The following is a 27,540-nucleotide window of genomic DNA, read 5'->3' as shown; positions in this document are numbered from 1 at the left end:
TAATAATAATAATAATAATAATAATAATAATAATAATAATAATAATAATAATAATAATAATAATATCAATAATAATAGCGACGACCTACCCAACCCAACCTTTACCATCATTTCGTCTCTCCGCCCCTGATGCCGGAACTGACATTTGCCGAGGAAAATCACCGACAATTTTGATCCATTACGGGCTGACAAGTGGTGACCTTTCGACCCTTCTTCCCCTGTCCCCCGTCCCCTCCGACCCCCAACCACCACCACCACCACTACTAACACTATTAATTTATAAGTACCACCACCATTACTCTCATACTACTACCACTTCCACTAACTTAGCATGTGTTTTCTCTCTCTCTTTCATTCTCTTTCACCACTACCACCACCACTACCACCATAAGGACATAAGAACATAAGGAGTCTGTCTTCAAGAGGCCGGTAGTCATATATAAGGTAGCTCCTGTGAACCTAACCCCGTCTATCCCCACTATCCTTGAACCTACCTAACCTATACTTTAAGATGAGACAAACAGAAGCTGTTAAGAGACGAGAATGAAAACGAGGAGGAAGAGGATGCGGAAAACTTGACGAATAGTGAAACATGGCAGACTAACACCGTAGACTACATTCCTATCCCTCTCACTCCACAACCACCACCCCTGACAACCAGCAGCCCTACTCCTTCTCCAACCCCCTCACGCCATCACCTTGCTCTTAGCCTCACCATTTATATATAACACGTATGCTAATCATCATATAATATAATCTACTAAGTCCGTGATGTGTATATGTAATTGGGTAGCCAGTCTTAGGATGTCTGTGCTATGGTCATAAATCCCCCACACTAGTCCACAACCTCACATCTATATACTTATAAGTCTCGTATAAATACACCCACAGAATAGGAGACTTTGGCTAACTTGATCGCAGCCGCGCGGAATTGAAATTGATGCTTGTGTAGTGCTATTTTTGGGCCCTAGGTATCGTCTGGGTCTCAAAGAGGCTGGAGCACAAGAAAACATTATTGTATCATCATCAATTTGAATATCGCACCTCTCTTTGGGGAGCACCAACCTCACATCTAGCACTCAACCTCACATCTATATACCTATAAGTCTCGTATATATAGACCCACAGAATAAGATACTTTGGCTAACTTGATAGCAGCCGCACGGAACTGAAATTGAGGCTTGTGAAGTGCTATTTTTGTGCTCTAGGTATCGTTTGGGTCTTGAAGTAGCTGAAGCACAAGAAAACATTATTGTATCATCAATTTGAAAATCGCGCCCAAAGAGAAAATCGCGCCTCTCTTTGGGCGCGATCGCCTGTGACGAAACTAGCCAAACGCTCTTATTCCACGGCTCTGAGTATAGAAAAGTACATGGAAACACCCCCAAAGAACGAAGGGAATGAGAGGAGAGGGACGGAGAGAGGAAAACGAAAGAAAAGTTAGCGAAAGGAAAGAATGGAGAAGGGAGGAAAGAGGATGAGAGGCAAAGTAAAGAGAGGATAAAGGAAGGATATAAAGCAGCAGATAAGGGCGGTGCATCAGTTTCAATTTTACGCGGCTCCTTCGGTAGCAAAATGGCGCCTGTGACGAAATTGGCAAAACTGTTATTCCATGGCTCTGAGTATCCCTACAATGTAACAGTGTGTATGTATGTATGAGCGTGTGTGTGTCTATGATTACAGCAAACTATGATCTAAGCCACTCGCGTATTTGGCCTCAATACCCCCGCCCCCTCCCCCCCCCTGCCTCCTCACAAATCCCCCCTCTTCGAACGCCCTCAGGCCTCAACCCCCGCACATGATCAGGGAAGTTACTCAGTAAACGCCAAGTTCCCGCACAACACCGCGCCGCCCACCGAGAGTTTGACAGGCTTGTTAGGCAGGTCGCGGAGCTCATCAGTCCCAGAGGTGGAGGAGAGCCTGACTTTGAGCTGTAGTAAACTGTAACGGTAACCGGGTGACAGGTAAGACGCGGCAGTTTCATCTCTGTATATCTGCTCTTTCTCTGTCTCTGTCTCTCTCTATGTGTCTCTCTCTGTCTCTCGTTAATCGATTTATCAACATAGCAATCGGACAAACCTCAACAATGTCTTCCCTTTCTCTCACTTCTCTCTCCTCTGCTTCCTTTTATATACTTTTGTTATTCCTTTTTCCCTTGCTCTCTCTCTATCTCTCTATCTCTCTCTCTCTCTCTCTTTCACTCTCTCCTCTTCTTTCCCTTCCACGTATCTCGCTTCTCACCCTCTCCCAAGCCTATTATAACCCCTTCAATTTCTCCTCCAGCCCAGGCCTCCTAAATGGTTCATCTCAAGGCTTTAATTGAAGAGGGAAGAGAAGAGGAGGAGGAGGAGGAGGAGGAGGAGGAGGAGGAGAGGAAAGTGAGAAGCATTTGAATTAAGGGCTTCTTAATAGAAAATGAAGGGATAAGAAGGGAAGAGAAGGGAAGAGGAAGGGGATAAGAGGAAAGGGAATGGTAGAAAAGAATAGGAAATGGATGGAAAAGAAATAAATTTAAAATGGAAAAAAAGGGAAGGGAATGAAAGAAGAGTGAAGGAAAGAGAATAAGAGGAAAGGGAGAGGAAGGAAATGAAAAGGTAGGGAATACAAAAGGGAATGGTAGAAAAAGAAAAGGATGGAAAGGAAAGAAAATTAAAAGGGAGACAGAGGGAAGGAAAAGGAAGCGAAGGGAGTGAAAGGAGAGGGACGGAAAGTGAGAAGGGAAGAAAAAGACGGAGAAGGAAAGAAAATGGGAGGGAAGGGAAAGAGAGGATAAAGGAAGGACATAAAACAGCTGATAAGGCCGCCAGCCGTTCCCTGAAGGAGGCGAAAGTAACACTAAAAACCTTGATCACGTCACACACACACATACACACACACACACACACACACACACACACACACACACACACACACACACACACACACACACACACACACACACACACACACACACACACACACACACACACAGAGAGAGAGAGAGAGAGAGAGAGAGAGAGAGAGAGAGAGAGAGAGAGAGAGAGAGAGAGAGAGAGAGAGAGAGAGAGAGAGAGAGAGAGAGAGAGAGAGAGAGAGAGAGAGAGAGAGAGAGAGAGAGAGAGAACAAACAAAACTTATGAATTCTTCCTTGCTCGCATCTTACATGTGCAAAGGAAAGGGAAAGAAATTAATTAACAGCATAATAAGAGAACCACACACACACACACACACACACACACACACACACACACACACACACACACACACACACACACATAAACATTCACTCTTTTTTCCCTCTATGTATTTATTTATCTTTCTCAATATTGAAAAAAAAAATCATGAAATAAAATGGCAATGAAAAATGAAAAGGATAAATAAAACAGATATTAGAAGAAACCTTTCAAAAAATATATATTTCGTGTTAAGTAAAACCAGAGAAAAGTGAAATAACAACGAGAAAAATAAAAAGAATCGTACAAAAAAATAAAAAGAGATTGTGTGGAGGTAAACCCCAAAGGCAAAACATAAAATAAAAACAATATCACAAACACACACAGAAAAAAAAGACTGAAGCAAAACGTCCATAGAAGTTATTCATACGAGGAGAGAAAAAGAGAAAATGAAAGGAGGTGAGAGAAAAGCTACATGTTAAAGCTGCCGCGTCCAAAGGGAATATTTCGCTTTTAATAATTGAAATATTCCACTGGTGAATGTAGGTACATGGGTGGTGTGTGTGTGTGTGTGTGTGTGTGTGTGTGTGTGTGTGTGTGTGTTGCAGGGGACACATTACATTTAGCAGTGAAATATCAAAGCAAAATCGACACCCAACAGAATTCCACCACCACCGTCACTACCACCACCACCGTCACCACCACCGTCACCACCACCACCACCACCAGTTCTTCTGTATAGCATTAATCAAAGGGCTTCTTCATCTTTTCTACTACTTCTACTACTACTGTTACTACTACTACTACTACTACTACTACTACTGCTACTTTTTTTTAATACTACTACATAAATGATACCTCCACCCATGTTTATTTTCCCGACAAATAATCATGGAGGGCTCCATAGCTTGGAGGTCATTAGCCCCAACTCTGTTCGCTAATGACTGTGGCATCCAACCATATCACTAATACTACCTAGCACTAAATCAACTATCATCTATTACGTCCAGATCCCCCTTTCCTTCCCTACTCAAGTCACTCCCGACCCACCCTAATGTCACTCTCCACCACTGTGGCTTCATAGTCCATATTGGAGATGTTGGTGGCTTTTGGGCCAGAGTGTCTTGTGCCCCTGAGACATAGGATGGCCGACCTGAGCAGGGAGAACGAGAGGCGACACCTCATCCAGGCGACAACGTGGCTCCTTAGCTGATGCTTCTTTTCTGAGATTAGTTCCGCGAGTCGTGCGTAGAAGCATCGGGCCTTGGGACCCATCCCGCCGGATGTGGTGAAGACGAGGGGGGTGAAGCTGCCCTGATCCACATATTGGATTCTTTCACCGTATGCCCTTGTCTTCTCCTGCTCGTTCCTGTGGTGGGCGGCTTCCAGGGGCACCTCACAGTGACAGGCAGCCATCGGATCGAATATGCGGATGTCCATTAACGCCCGCTGTCCGCGCACCCAGAATCCGCGGGCACTTACATCAACCCATGCCTCCTGTGAGGTATTGGCCGTCCTGTACCGAAGGTGTTCGCCGTCCAGGGGAAGCAGTGCCGGCTCGGTAGTGACGTCTTGGCATACCTCCCCGAGCATGCTGGCTGTCAGATCCCTCACCTCATCGTGTCGAATACAGACGCAGCCTCTCTTTTTACATGTCATGGTGTGGGTGATATCACTACTACTACTACTACTACTACTACTACTACTACTACTACTACTAGCACTACTACTACCACTACTACTACTACTACTACCACTACTACTATTACTACTACTACTACTACTACTACTACTACTACTACTACTACTACTACTGCTACTATTACTACTACATTTTCTTAGCCTTCGCAGGGATGCAGAAATAAGTGCAATGGAATTCAATAGTGAAGGAAGATGAGGAGGAGGAGGAGGAGATGGAGGAGGAGGAGGAGGAAGAGAGAAAGACCAATATTAGGCAAGCCCGGAGGACCCACTCTTACTATGGTTACGTGAACCTTACCTGAGAGAGAGAGAGAGAGAGAGAGAGAGAGAGAGAGAGAGAGAGAGAGAAAGAGAGAGAGAGACGCCAAACCCACCCACTTAACTTAAGAGCGCAATCTGTTGATGTAAGGAAACAAAAAACACTTCTTTCACGTAGTAGCGAAAAGCTAAGTGAAGATTACTGATACGCCTCGTCCCTTTTTCATCTTTGTTTTATATATACAGCGAGAAAAACGACAACCTTCCTCTCGTTTCCTCTCAGTTATCCTCAACCACCACCTTTCTCCCCGTCTCCTTCCATCCCTCCTTTCTCTCCCTCTCCCGACATCTTTCCTTCCTCTCCTTCTCCACTTCTGACCTCTCTTAACCTTTTTATCGTCTTAATAACAACATACATCCGTCTTTCTATTAACCTGATTTGTGCAACGACTATGGCACGAATTAATCGGTGGGACGAAAGGAGGTTAGCTAGCCAATTAGAAGCCTACCTGTACCCCGCCTCCTGCCTCCTGCCCCGTACCCACCAGCCTGTCCCCTACTACCTGTCCATCCACCAGTCTGCTCCCCGCAACGTGCCCCCACCCGCCCCGGCAAGGTACCTGTACACATGTGGCGGTAATCAGGGCGCGGGGCAGCACGGGAATAGCTCCTGGTGAGTCGAGGGACGCCCGGCCGCTGCTTTATTGAGCCCGCGGAGGGAGAGAGGGACGAGGCGCGCTGTTGAGGAGCTAAAAACTAAAGGCTGTATTCTTAGACACTCCGGAGCCAACGTTACCAGGTTATCCTACTTATCACATCGTATTTTTCGGTTTCTGACCCATAAGTAAATGAAAAAAACATCGATACTTTACAGTTTTTAATACTAACTTCAATTGGATATCGCTATTGGTGTGGCTACGACAGTTTTTGGGCCTGAAACTGATAAATACGATGTTCTGCGTACGACGATCTGGTAACGCTGTCCTTCTTTTGTACCATGAACCTAAAGAAACACATATTTGACAAGGCTTTCGGAGGCGTTTGTGTCATTTCCAGAGGTAGTTCAATGACCTTGGTGGTAGTGTGACCCTTCTTTTGTACCATGAACCTAAAGAAACACATATTTGACTAGGCTTTCGGAGGCGTTGTTGTCATTTCCAGGGGTAGTTCAATGACCTTGGTGGTAGTGTGACCCTTCTTCCGTACCATGAACCTAAAGAAACACATACTTGACAAGGCTTTCGGAGGCGTTGTGGGCAATTCCAGGGGTAGTTTAATGACCCTGGTGGTAGTGTGACCCTTCTTTTGTACCATGAACCTTAAGAAACACATATTTGACAAGGCTTCCGAAGGTGCTGTGGGCATTTCCAGAGGTATTTTAATGACCCTGGTTATAGTGTGACCCTTCTTCCGTACCATGTACCTAAAGAAACACATACTTGACAAGGCTTTCGGAGGCGTTGTTGTCATTTCCAGGGGTAGTTCAATGACCTTGGTGGTAGTATGACTCTTTTTTTTTGTATCATGAACCTAAAGAAACACATACTTGACAAGGTTTTTGGAGGCGTTGTTGTCATTTCCAGGGGTAGTTCAATGACCCTGGTGGTAGTGTGACCCTTCTTTTGTACCATGAACCTTAAGAAACACATATTTGACAAGACTTTCGGAGGCGTTGTGGTCAATTCCAGGGGTAGTTTAGTGACCCTGGTGGTAGTCTGACCCTTCTTCCGTAACATGAACCTAAAGAAACACATATTTGACAAGGCTTTCGGAGGCGTTATTGCCATTTCCAGGGGTAGTTTAATGACCCTTGTGGTAGTTTGATCCTTCTTCTGTACCATGAAGGTAAAAAAAAAGTCATGGAAACCCGATTGATCTTATTTTCGGTCTTTGGAAATAGTTGATATGAGAAGGGGGAAGCGTCTGACAGTCAGTACCGACCTAAATATTGCTCCTACCAGGGGAGGGAAGCGGGTTAGGAAAGGTAATGGGAAAATATTGCTACTCATGTAAGGGGAGCGGGGGGGAGGGGAGGGGAAGGGAGGGGACAGGAGAGCCAGTTAATAAGAAAATAATAATAAGAAGAAAATTTTGTAGCGCATGAAGGGGGGTAGACGAGAGGGGTGGGTATAAATGAGAAAGTATACACACACACACACACACACACACACACACACACACACACACACACACACACACACACACACACACACATTCGTAGCTCACCCAAACAGATGGATAGTGCCGCGCCACGTTAATACCTTACGTTCGTTCGCGGGTCTCGTTTACTCTCTCTATATACGGCGCCGTGTCGCCTAACGTTAATTACAGGTAGGCTCTGGATATGAAGCACCGGCCGCCGAGAAATATTCCATTATGGCGCGCGGGACGGATCATAATATTAGCCGGCGGACCGAGCCTGACCTAACTTAACCGAGGGATGCGTGGTGATGGTGTGGCTGGCGGTAGTAATGGTAGTGGTAGTGGCAGTAGTAGTAGTAGTAGTAGTAGTAGTAGTAGTAGTAGTAGTAGTAGTAGTAGTAGTTATAGTAGTAACAGTAGTAGTAGGAGTAGTAGTAGTAGTAGTAGTAGTAGTAGTAGTAGTAGTAGTAGTAGTAGTAGTAGTTATAGTAGTAACAGTAGTAGTAGTAGTAGTAGTAGTAGTAGTAGTAGTAGTAGTAGTAGTTATAGTAGTAACAGTAGTAGTAGGAGTAGTAATAGTAGTAGTAGTAGTAGTAGTAGTTATAGTAGTAACAGTAGTAGTAGGAGTAGTAATAGTAGTAGTAGTAGTGATACTCTGACAGCAACAACTTAGCTATATCATAACACATTTTACCCTTCATGAACTCCCTTCACGCTATGGACACACACACACACACACACACACATACAAGCGCACGCACCAAGCAGTATGCAATTTCCCCTTCCTCTTTCACCTCTTCCTCCCCCCCCCCAGTTAACGTAAATACAGTCCCGCCTTGACAAACGAATTCTCTCTCAACCACTATTTCTTTTTTTTTTCTCATCTATTTTTGTTCCTTCCTCAGAGTAAGAACTGATTTATGATGTGTATGTTTAAGTGGTGGAGGAGGAGGAGGCGGAGGGGGAGGAGGAGGAGGAGGAGGAGGAGGAGGAGGAGGAGAAGGAGGAGGAGGAGGAGGAGGAGGAGGTCTCTCTCTCTCTCTCTCTCTCTCTCTCTCTCTCTCTCTCTCTCTCTCTCTCTCTCTCTCTCTCTCTCTCTCTCTCTCTCTCTCTCTCTCTCTCTCTCTCTCTCTCTCTCTCTCTCTCTCTCTCTCTCTGTTGTTGTTGTTGTTGTTAATATTTACTTCCTAGGGGGTGCACGGGCTATGGGGGAGCCCGTCTGAGAAGGCTTGCTAGATGCATTTTCTTACGGTGGCGGGTATGAATATACGAGATTTGCGATCTCCGAGTCAGGAGTGCTGGCCACACGTTCAGCAGCCACCTGCCTAGCCATGACTTCGTCTAAAGGGGCAGGTAGACCGGGGGGATGGAGGAGCTCTGTTACTGGGCATTCAAGAATGTAATGAATCAACGGGTCCTGTTGCGGATCGAAGCAGAGAGGGCAGGGGTCAGGTTCTCTGTTGCTGATTTCAGCGAGTGTTGGAAATCCGAGGCGAAGGCGGAGCATCCGAGTTACTATGGCGTTCGGGGTGGAAGGTGGGACGTTGAGAGGCTGGTAGTTGGTAGCGGTCCTATACCAGGAGGCTGAGCTGGATCCTTGGTTTAAGAAGTCTTGGTGATGGATGCGGATGAGATTGGCTGCGGCGGTGTTGAGCGTTCGCTGAGTTGTGGCCCAGCTTGGCGCCATATTCAGAATGATGTTAGGCAAGGTCCATGCAAGATTGGCCGCCCGGTCCGCCTTCTCGTTCCCTGCTAATCCGACATGACTTGGTATGCAGTGCAGGAAAATATGCTTGCCCTGGGATGCAAGTCTCCCAGCTTGTAGGAAGATAGATGTTAGGAGTCGTTTATTGTCAGTGATACTGCCACATTGGAGCGCCTGGAGGGCAGATAGTGAGTCAGAGTTTATGACAATGTTGGTGTGGGGCTGGTGTGTGGCGTGGAATAGTGCCCCGAGTATGGCTGCCAATTCGGCTTGTAGGATTGCTGTCCCTTGGAAGAGACGCTCGCTGTGTTCTTTCAAGGTGAAGCTGCTCGTACAGAGCCGTCGTCACGAGCAGAGCCATCTGTATAGTAAAAGGCTGTGGAAGGGGCATCTAAAGAGTCAAGTCTGTGTAGAGTCTCCTGGCGAAGCAGAGCGGGAAAGGAGGGCCCGCGTGGCACTCCGTTTGATAGTGCGAATTCCAGGGTCGGGGGTGTCCAAGGTGGTGAAGTGTAGTGTTGGTGGGGAAAGTCTTGGCAGTCAAGTACGAGGGCTTGTGATCTTAGGCACTGTATAGTCACAGCAGCGTCGTGCACCCAGTCTTCATCAGTTGCATCGTTCTGTGGCTGCCGTAAGGCCTGAACCAGCTGGGTGGAAATAGATAGGCCGGGGCGAGTTCGAATTAGTTTCGCTGCAGTGCACGCCGTCCTGGCCAATATTCGGTGTTGGAGAGAAGGGAGGCCGCTCTCTGCCCGAAGGTTTGCCACCCGACTCTAGTTAGGTGCGCCCATTATAACGCGCAAAGCATCGTTTTGGGCAACCTCGAGCTTGATCAGGAGTTGAGGGGTGAGGGAGCACAGGCATGGTGCACTGTAGTCAATTACAGATCGTATGGCATGGACGTAGAAAGCCCGCAATACGCGGTATGAAGCCCCAGCACTGCGACTTGATAGCGCCCGTAGAATGTTGGTACGGACTGCGGCTCGCTCACGCAGGTAGCACACATGCGTCGCAAAGCTGAGGCGGCTGTCCAGCCATACGCCCAGGTATTGGTGGGTGGTAGTGAAGGCGAGCTGATTGCCACCGAGAGAGAGCGCCCTTTCAGGTTGTCGTCACCCGAACACCATGACTCTGGTCTTGTTGATGTTGATCTTTAGCCCAAGTTCAGCACACCTCCCCTAAGCGTGCGAGGGCTAAAGGTGCCTGTTCAAAGCAATCCCACCTCTGAAACACGAGAGCAGCTTGACATCAGGACGTTGAAAAGAAAGGGACTCAGAATGCTGCCTTGATGAGTGCCCTGATCGTGGTGGTGTACAGTTGACACTTCTTGAAAGCGGACGCTCGCTCCTCGACCTTGGAAGAAGTCCTTTATCCACGAGAGCAGACTCCCCCCGACTTCCTTGTGTGCAAGGGCTGTCAGAATGACTAGGGGGCTCGCAAGCTCGCTAGTTTTTTTCCAAGTCCATGAAAGCAGTCATGTCGTGTCCTCGCTTCAACTCACTGAGAAAGGATGTGAGACAGTTGGTTGCGCCAGTCTGAGGTAAATAAGCAAATAGGGACTGGTGTAGAGTCCATTTCGCCACTTCAAGCGAGCGAGGACGTGTCTTTCAGCAGCTTTCCCAAGGCAGCTGAGTCCGGCCCCTGGAGCTGTGTCGCCACCGTGCTTCACTGACCGGCGGAGCTCACTGATGGTGAAGGGGACGTCCGCCTCATCCTCACTTAAGCATGGCTCGTTGACAAGGGCTGACCATTGTAGGACAAGTTTTTCTTGCGTCTCCCTCACATTATCTGGGAGACGGGCAGGAGAGGTGCGGGCAGCAAAGCTTGCACTGAGTCGCTCTGCTTCAGCTTTGGGGTCAGGGTGAGTGGGTGGTCGGGGAGGACGGGAGCGAGACACAGAACACAGTCTCGCCCACATCTCTCCTAGGGAAGAACGGGAGTCAAGACTACGGCACCACTGGGCCCAGGCCTCGTCCCGCAACTGTTGCTTGGTGGTGGAGGTGTGCCGCGCAACGGCCTGCAGGTAACGCCGATTTGGGGAGGTGGGGCGGTGGCGGAAGTTTTTGCGGGCAGTGTTGAGACGGTGATTCAGCTCTTTGACCCGGTGACCGTAGATCCAGCGGTCCTTGTAGTGTCGACTGCGTAGCTTGGTGAGAGGGATAGAGGCTCTGGCAGTATTTTGGAAGGCCTCGATGACCTGCCTCTCTAAGTTGTCGAGGTGGTGAGTAGCTGGAAGGGAGTTGAGGGTACTTTCTAAAGTAAGGGTGAAAGCACTCCAGTCAGCCAGTTTCGTATTGAAGCGAGGAGGAGGCAGTGGAGGTAGCGGTAAGGTGTTTAGCGCCAAGTGGATTACCACTCCATAATGATCGCTAGTCACTGTGGGGTGGACTGACCAGGTGGTGGTGTTGACAAAGGGCGTGGAGACTATGGTCAGGTCGATGCGTCCTCCTCCTATATGTGTTGCCTGTGACACGTCATTAAGGAGGGAGACTCCTCCTGTTTCGTCTAGCGCTTCAACGACGTGTCGACCAGTGACATTCTGGGGTGATGGGGAGCATAGACGTGGATGGTGGGAATTAAAATCCCCGCCGATTAGTGTGGGTTCCTCACAGGCGCTTGCAAAGAGCTCACCAATGTCCATGCTTCCGTGTTGGGGACGGTATATATTGTAAAGTTTCAGGGGCGTCGATGGGAGCTGAATTCGCACCCCCGGTACTTCTACCCCATCACCACAGCAGATGGGAGGGCGCAAGTCTGTGCATTTGATCTGCTCCCTCACTAGGATGGCACAGCCTCCTGTCTGTCCCCTTACTCTAGGTAGAAGGAAAGATTGAAAGCCTGGTAGGCGAAAGGTGGAGTTTTCTGGAAGCAACGTGTCTCGGAGTAGGAAGACGTCTATCTAGTCCTTTCATCCTGTTTCAAGTAGGGTAGCGTACTTCGACCTAGCCCCTAAAACGTTCTATTGGAGGATGGCTATTCTTTGGGGAGTGTCACATTGTGGGAATTGGAAGAACTAGGGCCCTCTTCTCCAGTTCGATTGTCTCCGAGGCTGGGGTGAGCCCGACTCGGGAGGTTGTTTGCTGATCTGATGGTTGACGAGAGTGGTGGGGAGCCTTGTCCATGGTTGTTTGTGTGCTGGGGGATGGCTTGGGAGTTCTCGGTGTCATGCCGGTTACTGAGCGGGAGACCACCTGGCACGCTACAAGTTCCACTGCTCGGGTACTGACGCTGCGACTGGTGTCGGTTGTACGGGTGTTGATGCGGATGGGGGAGTAGGAGGAAGAGGAGGGGTTTGTGGGACAGCTGGAGCTTGGATTGTCGTGGGGAGTGGCGGAAATTCCGTTGGAGCGGGAGACGGTGACGGCAAGGCATCTGGAACTGGAGTCTTGCGCTGTTGACCCCACACAAAGGTGCCTATTGGGGCTGCTGTGGTGGCCGACGTCTTTTGCTGCTCCTCCACCCATGTGATCTGGCGTTCTATTCTTTTGTTCACCTGTGCTACTCTCGCTGGGCAGACACGGTTCCATGCATGATGGGAGCCGTCGCAGTTGGGGCAACGGTGGGTGACGGGCTCCTTTGCCTTGAATGTCGTCAAGCATTGTTCTGTGTTGTGCTGGCCACTGCAGATCCCGCAAACAGCCTGCCGGAGGCATTTTGCCTGGTGGTGTCCGAACCTCTGGCACTTGAAGCACCGCAGAGGCTCGGGTATGTAGGGCCTCAGGTAAAATGTCCCCCAATTTCTGAGGGTCAGTGACGGCTCTCTCTCTCTCTCTCTCTCTCTCTCTCTCTCTCTCTCTCTCTCTCTCTCTCTCTCTCTCTCTCTCTCTCTCTCTCTCTCTCTCTCTCTCTCTCTCTCTCTCTCTCTCTCTCTCTCTCTCTCTCTCTCTCGTATCTTCTTACCTCCATATTTCCTTCCTTCTTCTTGCGTCTAAGAATATTCTCTCCAAGCTCATATTCTGTATTATTTTATCCCTCTTCCTCCATCTCTTCCTCCTCTTCCTTCTCCTCCTCTTCCTCCTCCTCCTACCTCCCCTTCTTCCCTTCTTAACTTTCTTCATTTTTCTCCCTGCCTCCTACCTTTCCTTCCTTCCCTCTCCATTCAGTAATCTCTGTACTCCTTCAGCGATAAGGAGATGAGGAAGGAAAGCGATAAAAAGGGAGAAAGAAGACATAGGGAGAATATTGGAGGGAGAGGAAATCGGGGGGAGGGGGGGGGCAGAAGTGTAAGAAGAAGGGAGAGAAAAAGATGGAGAGAAAGTATACCTCAGTCCTATCCCATCTTTTTCCTCACTTTTCTTTCCTCCTTTTTAGTTTCTTCCTACTCTCTTACCTCCCTTCCTTCCTTCTTCTCTCCCTCCCCTTTTATCACCATTGTTTTACCCTAATCTCCCTTCCCACTTCCCTTCCCTTACCTTCTTTCTACCGCCTTACCTTCCCTCATCTTTTTCCTATCCTCTTTCCTTCCCTACCTTTCTCTTCCTATTCCTTCTGCCCTAACCAACCTTCCTATTTTCCTTCACCCATTTCTCTATCCCTCCTTCCTACCTTTTTTTCCTTCCTTACCTCAAACCTTACCTAACACCTTTCCCTTCACCCTCCTGCCTTCCGACTTACCTCCCCTTCTTGCTACCCTCTTTCCTCCATTACCTTCAATCTTACCCACCCTCCTCCCTCTCTCCTCCCTCCCTCCACAAGGCAAGAATCTAATTACTTCAGAAAATTGAACACTTCTACCTAATTTTATGGCGCCCTGGCTAGGGGGGAGGGAGGGAAGGGTAAGGGAGAGAAAGGGGGAGGGAGAGAAGGGACGAGGGAGAGAAGAGGAAAGAAGGAAAGGGTGAGGGAGGGAAAGGGTAAGGGAAGGGATGAGAGAGGGAAGTGTGTGTGTGTGTGTGTGTGTGTGTGTGTGTGTGTGTGTTCCTACGCATATAGGAAACGAAAAACGAACGAACGAACGAACGAAGGCAAGCAGAAGGAAGGAAGGAAGGAAAAAGAAGGAAGGGAGAAAGAAAGGATGGAAGGAAGGAAGAAAGAATGGAAGAAAGAATGGAAGGAAGGAAGGAAGAAAGAAATGAAGAAAGGATGGAAGGAAGTAAGAAAGGAATGGAGGAAGGAAGGAAGGAAGGAAGGGAGAAAGAAATGAAGAAAGGATGGAAGGAAGTAAGAAAGGAATGGAGGAAGAAAGGAAGGAATGAAGGAAGGGAGAAAGAAATGAAGAAAGGATGGAAGGAAGTAAGAAAGCTGTCCAGGAAGGAAGGAAGAAAGATATGAAGAAAGAATGGAAGGAAGGAAGAAAGGAATGGAGGAAGAAAGGAAGGAAGGAAGGAAGGGAGAAAGAAATGAAGAAAGGATGGAAGGAAGTAAGAAAGGAATGGAGGAAGAAAGGAAGGAAGGAAGGAAGGAAGAAAGGAAGGAAAAAAGAATGGAAGGAAAGAAGGGAGAAAAAAATAAAGAGAGGATGGAAGGAAGTAAGAAAGGAATGGAGGAAGAAAGGAAGAAAGGAAGGAAGGAAGGAAAAAAGGATGGAAGGAAGGAAGGGATAAAGAAATAAAAAAGGATGGAAGGAAGTAAGAAAGGAATGGAAGAAGAAAGGAAGGAAGGAAGGAAGGAAGGAAGGAAGGAAAAAAGGATGGAAGGAAGGAAGGAAGGAAGGAAAAAAGGATGGAAGGAAGGAAGGGAGAAAGAAATAAAAAAAGGATGGAAGGAAGTAAGAAAGGAATGGAAGAAAGGAAGGAAGGAAGGAAGGAAGGAAAAAAGGATGGAAGGAAGGGAGAAAGGAAGGAAGGAAGGAAGGAAGGAAGGAAGGAAAAAAGGATGGAAGGAAGTAAGAAAGGAATGGAAGAAGAAAGGAAGGAAGGAAGGAAGGAAGGAAGGGAGGAAGAAATAAAGAAAGGATGGAAGGAAATAAGAAAGGAATGGAGGAAGAAAGGAAGAAAGGAAGGAAGGAAGGAAGGAAAAAAGAATGGAAGGAAGAAAGGGAGAAAGAAATAAAGAAAGGATGGAAGGAAATAAGAAAGGAATGGAGGAAGAAAGGAAGGAAGGAAGGAAGGAAGGAAGGAAGGAAGGAAGGAAGGAAGGATGAAAAGGAAGGATGAAAAGGAAGGCAGAAGGTAACGGTTAGCAAAAAAAACGCCATAAATATTATCAAGCCATAGGAAGGAAGGAAGACAAACAGGAAGGAAGAAAGGAAGAAAAAGGATGGAAGGAAGGAAAAAAGAATGGAAGAAAGAAAGAAAGAAAGAAAGAAAGAAAGAAAGGAAGAAAGGAACGGAGGAAGAAAGGAGAGAAGGAAGCGACGTGATGCGGAGACGATCGTGACAGCAAGAAGACGTGGTTGACGTGGATGAGGAACGCACGAACACACGCACGAACACTTAGCGGGCAGGCCAAGACGGGGCGGCGGGAAGCAATCGTGGTAATGATAATTAGACTCGCTTGTATCCGTAATGGCGCGCGTTATCTTGTCTTGCCGAGCCCCGGGCGTAATAACAGCGAGCCATGGACCATTGTCAGCCCTCGCACACCCCTACTACCCCCCCCGCTGCCATGAGTGTACTATTTTTACGGTAAAGGAAGCAGCTCGAGGCCAGTAAACAAATGAAAAACGAAAAAGTCCGCTAATCGCTGCTCGTACAGAAGCAAACAGGAGTGGCCAGAGGAGAGGTCAGTTTCGGATAGAGAGGTGTCTTGATACTCCCCAAGTCGTGGGTAAATATAAGTCAGGGGCACACGTTATAGCTGCGCGTGGCCGTAGTGCTCATCTCCGTCGCATTGGCCCTCTGAGTCTGTGGTGAATAAGTAACCAATGTTCACAGGGGCAGTGTGGCATCCGGGTTACCCCAGTTTACCCTCCCCAGGTTTCCCCAGGTACCCATTTATCGACCAGCCCGCAAGGGAGAATGAACAGCTATGAAAAAAATTATAACAGAAAAATGAGCTGCACGCCGACTGCCCAGGCCCTTTATGACTCCTTCCAAGGGTTTTTAAGGGGATAGACACGTGTTTCACCGTGTTGACCTTGAAATCAGAACAACGGGAGTCTGCAGCCTTAGTCCTCCTTGCCGCCGACCAGCAATGTTTTGAAGAGAGAAATGCGTGTTATTTTCAGTTTCTAATCCCTCTGTGTCACGCATTTCCGCCGCCCCGCCGTGGGTCCGCTTACGGCCTGCCATTGTGTGCCGTGGCGGGGCTGTGGCTGTGTCAATGTTTAGCTTCCTTGCCTCGCCTCGTCTCGCCTTGCCTCGGCGTTGAAAGCTTCCTCAGGTGACGGCCGGCGCTCACACACTGCACGGCTGAGAGAAAATGTGTTCCTGAATTTGTTTTAGACCTTCCATTATTCCGAGAAGAGTCGTGCGTGTTAATTTTTATTTTACAGCAAGGGAGGCAGCTCAAAGGCAAGAACAAGAACAACAACAACGCTAGACGATGCTCCGAACAAAACCAGAAAGAGAAAAAGAGGTCAATTTCGGGTGACGTTGTGATGGGTTGATTAGGATATCGTACCAACGCCGCAAGTACTGAGTGGTCACAAAGGATAGTAAATGAACGAATAATAACGATTAATATTGGCAGTAAAAGTAAAAGGCTGTCGTTCATGTATCTCTGGGAAATTGGCAATATTCGTCTGGGTTTTCGCGGCTTTCCCAGTGTGACCGCAGAGGCAATTTTACGCTGATCTTTCCCGCGGCTCAGCCTGTCCCGGATGGAGAAGCCGAATCTGTTTTTCTTTCTGACGTTTGAAATCTTTCCGATGAATATATTCCGTGGGTGAAAAAAAAAGGGCGACCTAAATAGACCGACCCTCGCGACACCCACCCACACACACACACACACACACACACACACACACACACACACACACCACTGTATCAAGTATCTAGTTACCAAGATACCGATCCACCCCGAAACTGACCTATCTTTCGACCTCTCGTTCTTTATTTCTTTCGTCAGAGCAGCGTCTACCGGGTATTATTTTTGTTGCTGTTTTTGTTTCTTTCCCTCGAGCTGCCTCCCTTGCCGTAAAGAAAACACGCCTCCCCCCCCCCTTCTCCACACACACGCAAACATCAGGTCAAGTCAGGTCGGGTCAGGTCAGGAAATGTCTGGTAGCAAAACTTCACGGTCCACTGTTGTTATGAAACTCGCCTCAAAGTTTATTGGAAAAATCAACTTCACGAACCCAATAAAAGACTGGAATTGTTGCTGAGTGACTGCGCACGTACCCTCTCTCCCCCTCCACTACGCCCCTCTACCCTCCCTTCCCCCCTCCCTTTCCCTTCTCCCTTCTCCTCTCCTCCCACACTCCCTTTCTCTTTTCCCATCCCCTCTCCTGTCTCTTCTCCCTCCCCCCCTCACCCAACCTTTTCCCTTCTCCTTTCTCTCTCCCTTTCGCCCTCCCCATCTCTCTCTTCCCTTCCCTTCCCTCCTACCCCGCCCCCCCCCCCTTCATTTCTCTTCACTCTTCCCGTCTCTCAACTCCCACTCCAGAAGAGGATGTAGAAAGAGGAGGAGGAGGAGGAGGAGGAGGAGGAGGAGGAGGAAAAGATGTAGGAGGAGAAAAAAAAAGTCGATAAAAAAAATAAGACAAAAAATAAAAGAAAAAATAAATGAAGATGGAGAAGCAGGCGGAAGAGGAGGAGGAGGAGGAGGAAGGGAGGAGGAGGAGGAGGAGGAGGAGGTTTGGGCCGTAATCCAGAGTGAAGTATCCCTTTTATAGGTTGGGTTCTTGCCTTGCCTCTGTCAAACGCCTTCCTGTCAAAAATGGACCTCAGATTTACTACCCGAGTGTGAAGGTCATATACTCTCTCTCTCTCTCTCTCTCTCTCTCTCTCTCTCTCTCTCTCTCTCTCTCTCTCTCTCTCTCTCTCTCTCTCTCTCTCTCTCTCTCTCTCTCTCTCTCTCTCTCTCTCTCTCTCTCTCTCTCTCTGTTTCTGTCTATCTGTCTTTCTGTTATGTGTCTGGCTATCTGTTTGTCTGTCTGTCTCTACCTACCCAACTATCTATCTGTCTATCTCTCTCTATCAATGTGTGTGCTTATCTGTCTGCCTATCTGTCTGTCTCTCTGTCTGTCCGTCTACCACACCCCTATACAACAACCATCCTCCCCCATCTCTCACCTGTGTAACCCTCCCAAACGTCAACTGGCTCGCGTACTCCCCCATCCAGCCGTTCAAAACCTTCCCTGGATGAATGTAGCAGGGCAGGTATGCGGGGAGATTCGCGTATATTGCAGCACAGGTGTCACCATACATCAGGCGCGACGTGATATAGGAGCAGCCAGGTAGGTAGGTAGGTAGGTAGGTAGGAAGGTATAGATAGGCAGGCACGCGAAGGGTAAGCGGGGTAAGGGAAGGAGAGGGAGGTAGAGGTGTTAGGGAAATACTATAGGAGGTTAAGTGATCATTCAGGATAGTATAAAAGTTGGTGGAGGAGGTGGTGGTGTGTGTGTGAGGTAGGAAGCAGTAGTAGTAATGGGGGTGGTAATAGCCGTACTAGCAGTATTAGTTAGTATTAGGTGTAGTATAGTAGTAGAAGTAGTAGTGGTAGTAGAGGGAGAGGAGGAACAGTAATAGTAGTAGGAGGAATAGGACGAGGTGTAGTAAGGAGGAGGAACAGCAAGAAGAGGAGGAGGAGGAGAAAGGAAATAGCGTGATGGGGCAAGGGAGGGAAGTGAGGGAATTAAGGCAAGGAAAGGAGAGCACACACGTGATTGCCACACACGGAAGCGATGCGATGCGAAGCGGGGCGAGAAAAGGCGAGGCGATGCGAGGCGAGGCAAGGCGAGGCGAGGCGGGGCGAGGCGAGGGTGAAAACAGATTACTTAGTGTACCAAGGAAAGGGAAAAAATTACTAAAGGGGGAAAATATAAAATGAAAGAGATTACAGAGAGAGAGAGAGAGAGAGAGAGAGAGAGAGAGAGAGAGAGAGAGAGAGAGAGAGAGAGAGAGAGAGAGAGAGAGAGAGAGAGAGAGAGAGAGAGAGAGAGAGAGAGAGAGAGAGAGAGAACACACACACACACACACACACACACACACACACACACACACACAGAGACAAAGGTGTAATCAGCAAATCAAACTTGTAATTTCCGAGTGCCAACACCTCACGATTCGCTTAGGACAAGAGCTACCACCTCTATCTATCTATCTATCTGTCTACCTGTCTATCAGTCTCTCTCTATATCTATCTATCAGTCTATCTTCCTATCTGTCTAACTATTTGTCTATCTATATGCCTATCTATCTATCTATCCTTTTTTTATCATATCTTCCTTACGCCTTAAACCATTTTTTCCATTTTCTTCTTTACATATTTTTCATTCCTTTCTTTCTCTCTCTCTCTCCCTCCCTCCCTCCATCCATCCATTCATTCTTTCCTCCTTCGATTCCCCCAAATATCTTTACTCTCTCTCTCTCTCTCTCTCTCTCTCTCTCTCTCTCTCTCTCTCTCTCTCTCTCTCTCTCTCTCTCTCTCTCTCTCTCTCTCTCTCTCTCTCTCTCTCTCTCTCTCTCTCTCTCTCTCTCTCTCCATGCTGCCATATATATACTCACCATCCATGCATTACACAGTCAATCATCAGAGCATCAGAGCATCAGCCATAATATCAGACCACTTATCATTGTTCATTATATCATCATTTTTTTCGTCCTCGTCATTACAGCAACGTGGCCCGCAAGAAATATGAGACCCACGCGTAATAAAGGTGAAGTCCAATGTCAATAATTATTCCCTCTTTTTTATTTTGCTTTATTTTTTTTTTGTGTGTGTGGTGGTGGTTTGTGGGAGTGGATTGGGAGGGGGTTGGGGGAAGGGTAGTGTGAGTGAGAGAGAGAGAGAGAGAGAGAGAGAGAGAATTATGCAGCTGCCCTTCTCCTTCCTCTTCCTCCTCCTCCTCCTCCTCCTTCTACTTCAATATTTTCCCTCTGGCCTTCCCATCTCACCTCTCCCTTCCCCCTCCACCTTCCTCCAAATTTTTCTTTTTCATTTTCCGATTCCCTCCTCCTCCTCCTCCTCCTCCCCCTCCTCCTCTTCCTCCTCCTCGTTGTTATCCGGTTATCAATAATCATTAACAAAACCTACATTAATTAAGGAAAAAATTTACGTTCGCGGAGCTCAGGTGACCTTTACACACACACAAACACACACACACACACACACACACACACACACACACACACACACACACACATCAATCAATCTTTTTTTATGTGTGTGTGTGTGTGTGTGTGTGTGTGTGTGTGTGTGTGTGTGTGTGTGTGTGTGTGTGTGTGTGCTTTCCCTTTCCTCCTCTTACCCTTCCCCTCCTCCCATTCTTACCTACCTTTTTAATCCTGTCTGTCCCCTTCTCTTCCTCCTCCTCCTCCCCCTCTTCCTCCTCCTCCTCCTCCTCTTCCTCTCCCCTTCCTCAGCTTAGCGTCACCTTAATAGCCGTGATTACCAGCTTAAAATTCAATCTTACTCTAAGCTTTTAAATGTCCCCCGCCAGCAAGCCGAGCCACCGAAAAAAAAGGAAAAAAAGGGAAAAAATGCAACATCCAATTTATATGGAAATGAGAGATGCTTTTAAGGGTGGGTATAGGTGAGTTTCTCTCTCTCTCTCTCTCTCTCTCTCTCTCTCTCTCTCTCTCTCTCTCTCTCTCTCTCTCTCTCTCTCTCTCTCTCTCTCTCAATCTATTTATCTATCTATCTATCTATCTATCTATCTATCTCACACAACACACACACACACACACACAGCGCGGATAGGATAATGTGTCAGTGTTTCCTTCAACGGACACACAAAGGGACGGATAATCCAAAGCTTATGTCCCGAACGTCCAAATCTCCTTCTCCGCCTCCTCCTCCTCCTCTTCCTCCTCCTCCTCCTCCTCTTCCTCCTTCTCCTCACGGAGTTGTGCAAGACCAGTGGTTCTTAACCTTTTCAGAGGCGCCGAACCCTCCGCACAGGAGCCGAACCCCTCAAGTATAAGGGAAAAAAAAACATACAAGTGGAAGAGAAATTGCTTCAAAATTCAAGAGTATATTAATTTTGGATAATACAAAGAATGGATTTCATTTTAATCCATAAAAATATTAAAGTAAATTTGCTTGAAATTCAATTGCAAAATTGCTATGTCTTTCGGGAGGATCTTCGCTGAACTTTAGAAACTGGCTCACCGAACCTCTTGGGTTCGGTCGAACCCAGGTTAAGAATCACTGTGCTAGACGATGCAAAAAGTGGGAACGAATTGCTGGTGCCTCTCCTCCCTTGCCAGCTTTGCTCTGTGTGACTACGCCGGCCCCGTTCTATGGGACAAAACTACGAGGACAATAGCTGAAAAGCGCCTGGTTGTGAAAGTCTCTCTCGTGACCGAGGCTCAGGACATGCGATTGGTCTTTGAGGCGTTTTCAAGACCCTTGGGAAGCGAATTCTCAGTGTTGGAGGCATCTAACACAGCAGTATCTAATTTCTATGTACATTTTTCATCCAATTCAATATATGGTCACACTTTAAATAATTTCGAGAGCGCTTTTTGATATTTGCCCAAATTGTGAGCCTGCTTCAATTTCTGACAATGCCTTCGACACTCCATAAGTGTGACGTTTGTTCCGGACGATTTGCAGCTCAGTACTATCAGCTAGGTAGAACTTGTCGCCTCTGTATTCAAAGATTAAAACTCACGCAGGCTGTGACCGAGTGGAAAAACAAACACCATGATCTTGAAAAAGAGTTTGAAGCCCTTCAGGAATTTCTTCCTAACAATGTGGCAGTGACTCCACCGTCGATGGTGGAGAGGCCCTCCACCGAGACTATGCCCCCTCTAAACGGCCCTCCTGCTTCACGGGAGGACGAGTTACCTGCCTCACAGGTTCACTCCCAGCCTGCCTCACAGGCTAACCCCCAGTCTGCCTCACAGGCTAACCCCCAGCCTGCCTCACAGGCAAACTCCCAGCCTGCCTCACAGGCTAACTCCCAGCCTGCCCCACAGGCTAACTCCCAGCCTGCCTCAGAGGCTAACTCCCAGCCTGCCCCACAGGCTAACTCCCAGCCTGCCCCACAGGCTAACTCCCAGCCTGCCCCACAAGCTAACTCTCAGCCTGCCTCAGAGGCTAACTCCCAGCCTGCCTCACAGGCTAACTCCCAGCCTGCCCCACAGGCTAACTCCCAGCCTGCCCCACAGGCTAACTCCCAGCCTGCCTCAGAGGCTAACTCCCAGCCTGCCCCACAGGCTAACTCCCAGCCTGCCTCAGAGGCTAACTCCCAGCCTGCCTCACAGGCTAACTCCCAGCCTGCCCCACAGGCTAACTCCCAGCCTGCCCCACAGGCTAACTCCCAGCCTGCCCCACAGGCTAACTCCCAGCCTGCTTCAGAGGCTAACTCCCAGCCTGCCTCACAGGCTAACTCCCAGCCTGCCCCACAGGCTAACTCCCAGCCTGCCCCACAGGCTAACTCCCAGCCTGCCTCAGAGGCTAACTCCCAGCCTGCCCCACAGGCTAACTCCCAGCCTGCCCCACAGGCTAACTCCCAGCCTGCCCCACAGGCTAACTCCCAGCCTGCCTCAGAGGCTAACTCCCAGCCTGCCCCACAGGCTAACTCCCAGCCTGCCTCAGAGGCTAACTCCCAGCCTGCCCCACAGGCTAACTCCCAGCCTGCCCCACAGGCTAACTCCCAGCCTGCCCCACAGGCTAACTCCCAGCCTGCCTCAGAGGCTAACTCCCAGCCTGCCCCACAGGCTAACTCCCAGCCTGCCTCAGAGGCTAACTCCCAGCCTGCCCCACAGGCTAACTCCCAGCCTGCTTCAGAGGCTAACTCCCAGCCTGCCCCACAGGCTAACTCCCAGCCTGCCCCACAGGCTAACTCCCAGCCTGCCTCAGAGGCTAACTCCCAGCCTGTCCCACAGGCTAACTCCCAGCCTGCCCCACAGGCTAACTCCCAGCCTGCCTCAGAGGCTAACTCCCAGCCTGCCCCACAGGCTAACTCCCAGCCTGCCCCACAGGCTAACTCCCAGCCTGCCCCACAGGCTAACTCCCAGCCTGCCTCAGAGGCTAACTCCCAGCCTGTCCCACAGGCTAACTCCCAGCCTGCCCCACAGGCTAACTCCCAGCCTGCCTCAGAGGCTAACTCCCAGCCTGCCCCACAGGCTAACTCCCAGCCTGCCTCAGAGGCTAACTCCCAGCCTGCCCCACAGGCTAACTCCCAGCCGACCTCACAGGCAAACTCCCAGCCTGCCTCACAACTAACTCCCAGCCTTCCCCACAGGCTAACTCCCAGCCTGCCTCAGAGGCTAACTCCCAGCCTGCTTCACAGGCTAACTCCCAGCCTGCTTCACAGGCTAACTCCCAGCCTGCCTCACATTACGCTTCTCTTCCTGTTTCACAGGATGACGGGTTCCAAAGTGTAAGGAACGGAGCCAAACCGAAGCAGGCAACGAAACATTTACTAACCCCCATTACCTTCAATAGGTTTCAGGTGCTGACAGACACCATGGAGGATGAGTTTGAGACTCGCCTAGTTGGGGACTCCATGGTGCGTGGCCAACTGGTTGAGTTCTGTGGTCGTTCATCAAGCGGCCGTAGAAAACGTTACTGTTATCCAGGTGCCAGACTGGACGATATCACCGCAGCGTGCGATGATGTCACGAGTAATGCCGACCGAAACACACTCTTTGTCATTCACGCGGGGACAAATGACGTAAGTACAACCCGTTCTGAGGAACTGCTTGAAAAAAAAGAAAAACGCCGCATAATCAAGCAGTATAATTGAAAAACGAATACCAGTAACATCATAATCACTGGAATCCTTCCTAGGGTCGGTGCCGAATCTAGCTTTTACAGTAAGGCCTTCAGCACGAACAACAGACTTCAGTCCCTTTGCTCACAAGAAAACATCCAGTTCGCTAACTTGAGGAACAATTTTTTACTACGATTCGGACTTGTTCCTTGCCGATGGCATCCACTTAAACCCTGTTGGAGCAACCCGTTTCGGGAGGCTGCTCTGTGACCAAGTGGCTCTTCGAAAGCCAAAAAAAAGCCACGGTAAGAACACCAGCAGCTCCACCGTAAGGGAGCACTCAACCCGCACAACCCCCGACTCGAATCATATTAAAGCTTCCTATGTAAACGCTCGTAGCCTACGTAACAAATTTGAAGATTTAGATGCACTCGCAGCTATAAATCATTATCACATCATTGGAGTCACAGAATCTTGGATAGACACTTCAAATAGAGATTTCATTGCGGAATATAAATTACCGGGTTATACCATCTTTAGTCATGAAAGAGAGAACAGACAGGGTGGAGGCGTTATCTTCTATATCGACAACTCTCTCCATCCAGCATCCGTAAAAACAGATATAACCAATGTGGACACGATCTTCATTGAAATTAAAAATAAGTCTCGTAAAATAGTAGTTGGACTCATCTATAGACCGCCAGGGCAGATTCTTGATATCGACCACGCGTTAAGTGAATTAATATTAAAAACAAGTAGCAGTTGCGAGGCAGTATTTGTTGGGGACTTTAACTTGTCAGTGAAAAGATGGGGCGAACCGTTGAACTCTCATACAGGGGTCAACCTATACACAAATTTATTAGAAAGTGATTTACATCAACACGTTCAAGAACCGACTCGGGAAAATAATATACTTGACCTTATCTTTTCAACGACAGCTTATCTAGTTAACGAAGTAAATTTTGGTCCAATTTTTAGTTCTAGCGATCACCGAATAATCACATTCAGCCTCAAGAGGAAAGAAAGCAAAGTAACTGCTAGTAAAGAAAAGGTGCCAGATTATCAGAGAGCGAATTTCGTAAGACTCCGATCCAGAACGGGCTGGACCGACCATCAGGATCCACCGGGAAGAAGCCTACCGGCGCAATAGGCCAAGACGTAAAATTCTAAATCATTCTGACTGGACTCTAATTTCTATGGAAACAGATATTCATAAATCTTGGGGGGCCTTCACCACAATATTGAACAATGCCATAAGCATATGCGTACCCTATTGTAACGGACGTTCAGTTTTTAAGAAGAAACCCAAATGGTGGAATAACGAAATTCAAAATAGCCTCTCTCTTAAAAAAAAAACAAGTATACAGTAGATACATATCAACCCAGAGTGAGACCGATAAACTAGAGTTGGACAGAATTCGCCGTAAACCAAGAAATTAATAATCGAAGCAAGAAAAATCTTGAATATATAGCAGAAACAAGTAAAACAAATCCTAAAGAATTTTTTAGCTATGTAAATAATAAAAAGTCACTCACTTGTAGTATCGGACCGCTTGCTAATGATAATGGTAACCACACCAACGATGAAAATGAAATGGCTACAATCCTAAATAACTTTTTTGCATCCGTATTTACCGACGAAGATTGTTTATCACCTCCACCGCCGGAGGTTAGAAGGACCGAAAAGATTTTAAATGGCGTGCTCATCGTAGAAAGTCAAATTTTACGCACAATTGAGAAGATTAAGATTAAAGTAAGCAAAGCTCCTGGTCCAGACAAAATTACACCTAGAATTTTAAAAGAAATAAAAAATCAGTACACCGCTCTCTATCTTATTCAAGAAATATTTAACAGCTGGAAAAGTTCCGTCGGATTGGAAACTAGCAAATGTCACACCAATTTTCAAAAAGGGGGACAAGTCTCATCCAGAAAACTATCGACCAATTACCCTGACATCGATTGTTTGTAAGTTAATGGAGACTATCATTCGCGACAATATGGAGAAATTCTTCGAAGAAAATAATATAATAAATAATTCGCAACATGCTTCCCGTAGTAAACGTTCGTGTTTAACTAACTTACTTAATTTTTTTCATAATATTTTTTGAGGTGTTCGATGAAAGCAGATCAGTAGATATCATATATCTGCATTTTCAAAAGGCATTTGAAAAGGTCCCCCACAAACGATTTCTCAGTAAACTATTGGCGCACGTTATCTCAGGTAACATTCACAATTGGCTTGTGGACTGGCTCTCTGAGCGGCAACAGAGAGTAGCTCTAAACGGTGTTACATCTAACTGGCTCGATGTCAGAAGCGGCGCACCTCAAGGATCAGTGCTTGGTCTCTTGCTCTTCTTAATTTATATTAATGATATCAATGATGGGCTCGCTTGTAAAATTTCAAAATTTGCTGATGACACAAAAATCGCAAGTAAAATAACTACGACACTCGACGAAGAAGCATTACAATTAGATCTAGATCGACTTGCACGTTGGGCCAATCAATGGCAAATGAATTTTAACGTTGACAAATGAAAGTGTTACACATCGGAAACAATAACAATCGCGTTCAGTACGTAATGAATGGCCAACAACTTTCTGCAGTAAGTAAAGAAAAGGATCTTGGAATCACTATATCAAGCGATTTAAAGCCCAGTCAGCATTGTTAAGAGGCACTTAAAACCGCAAACAAATTGGTTGGCTTCATCGGACGAGTCTTTAATAATAAATCGGAAAAAGTAATATCAAAACTGTATAATTCGTTAGTTCGACCCCATTTAGAGTATTGTGTACAGTTTTGGTCTCCCTATTACAGAAAAGACGTAGTAAAGTTAGAACGGGTTCAACGGGGAGTAACAAAAATGATTCCTAGGTTGAGAAACTTATCGTATGAACAAAGGCTTAAAGAAGTAAATTTATTCAGCCTATCAAAACGAAGAATGCGAGACGATCTAATAGAAGTGTTTAAAATGTTTAAAGGATTCTGTGATATTAATGCGGAAGATTACTTTACAATTGATCGATCAAATAGAGCAAGAAGAAATAACAATTTTAAGATAAGTGGTAAAAGATTATCGTCGCACGAAGCCAAACACTTCTTCAATCAAGTCGTTAATGTTTGTAATTCTCTACCCTGTGATGTCGTTTATAGTACAACAGTTACGACCTTCAAGAATAAATTAGACAAGTATTTTGAATCCAACCAGCAACTAAGATATTACTCATTGTCGTAATAACGTTCAGTTCTTTCGAATACTGGTGTCCTTGTCCGTTTTTATCGCCCGGTTAGTGGTAGCAGTAATGGTAGTTCTTTCCTCTTTCCTACATAATTTCCATGCAGTTTTTCCCTGCTGCATGGTTCTTTTTCCTTTCCTGCCAGCTTTGACTGGAGGGATGGGGGGGTGGGGAAGAGCCTTCGCCTTTGCTGTCCTTCATCTTCCACCTTTGATTAGATAGTTAGTGTAACTTGTCACAAACAGCCTCGAAAGGACCATCAAGTCTGCTGTTGTTTGTTTTTCCTTTGTGTTCCTTTGTGTTCTTCCTCCTCCTCCTCCTCCCCCTCTTCCTCAGCCTCCTTCCTCCTCTTCCTCCTCCTCCTCCTCCTCCGCCACCACCACCATCACCTTCATAGTCCGCACACAGCCCATTTATACACAAGTTGACGCCGAACGCATGTGGACCACGCTGCCATTGTGTTGCGGAAACGAGAGTTGCTTAAGTTGAGTTGGCTGGGTCAGGACTGCTTGAATGGGCGTGGGAGGGGGGGGGGGGGTAGCGGACTAGAACAAGAGGAAGCGGAGGATAAGAAAGGAAAGTGGTGAGAGAGAAACAGAGAAAAGGAGTGGTGAAGAACAGAAGGTAGAGGACGTGTAGGA

Source organism: Eriocheir sinensis, chromosome 2 (assembly GCF_024679095.1).
Source record: "Eriocheir sinensis breed Jianghai 21 chromosome 2, ASM2467909v1, whole genome shotgun sequence".
In the NCBI taxonomy this organism is placed as follows: Eukaryota; Metazoa; Arthropoda; class Malacostraca; order Decapoda; family Varunidae; genus Eriocheir; species Eriocheir sinensis.
Note: the sequence above shows the minus strand (reverse complement) of the source record.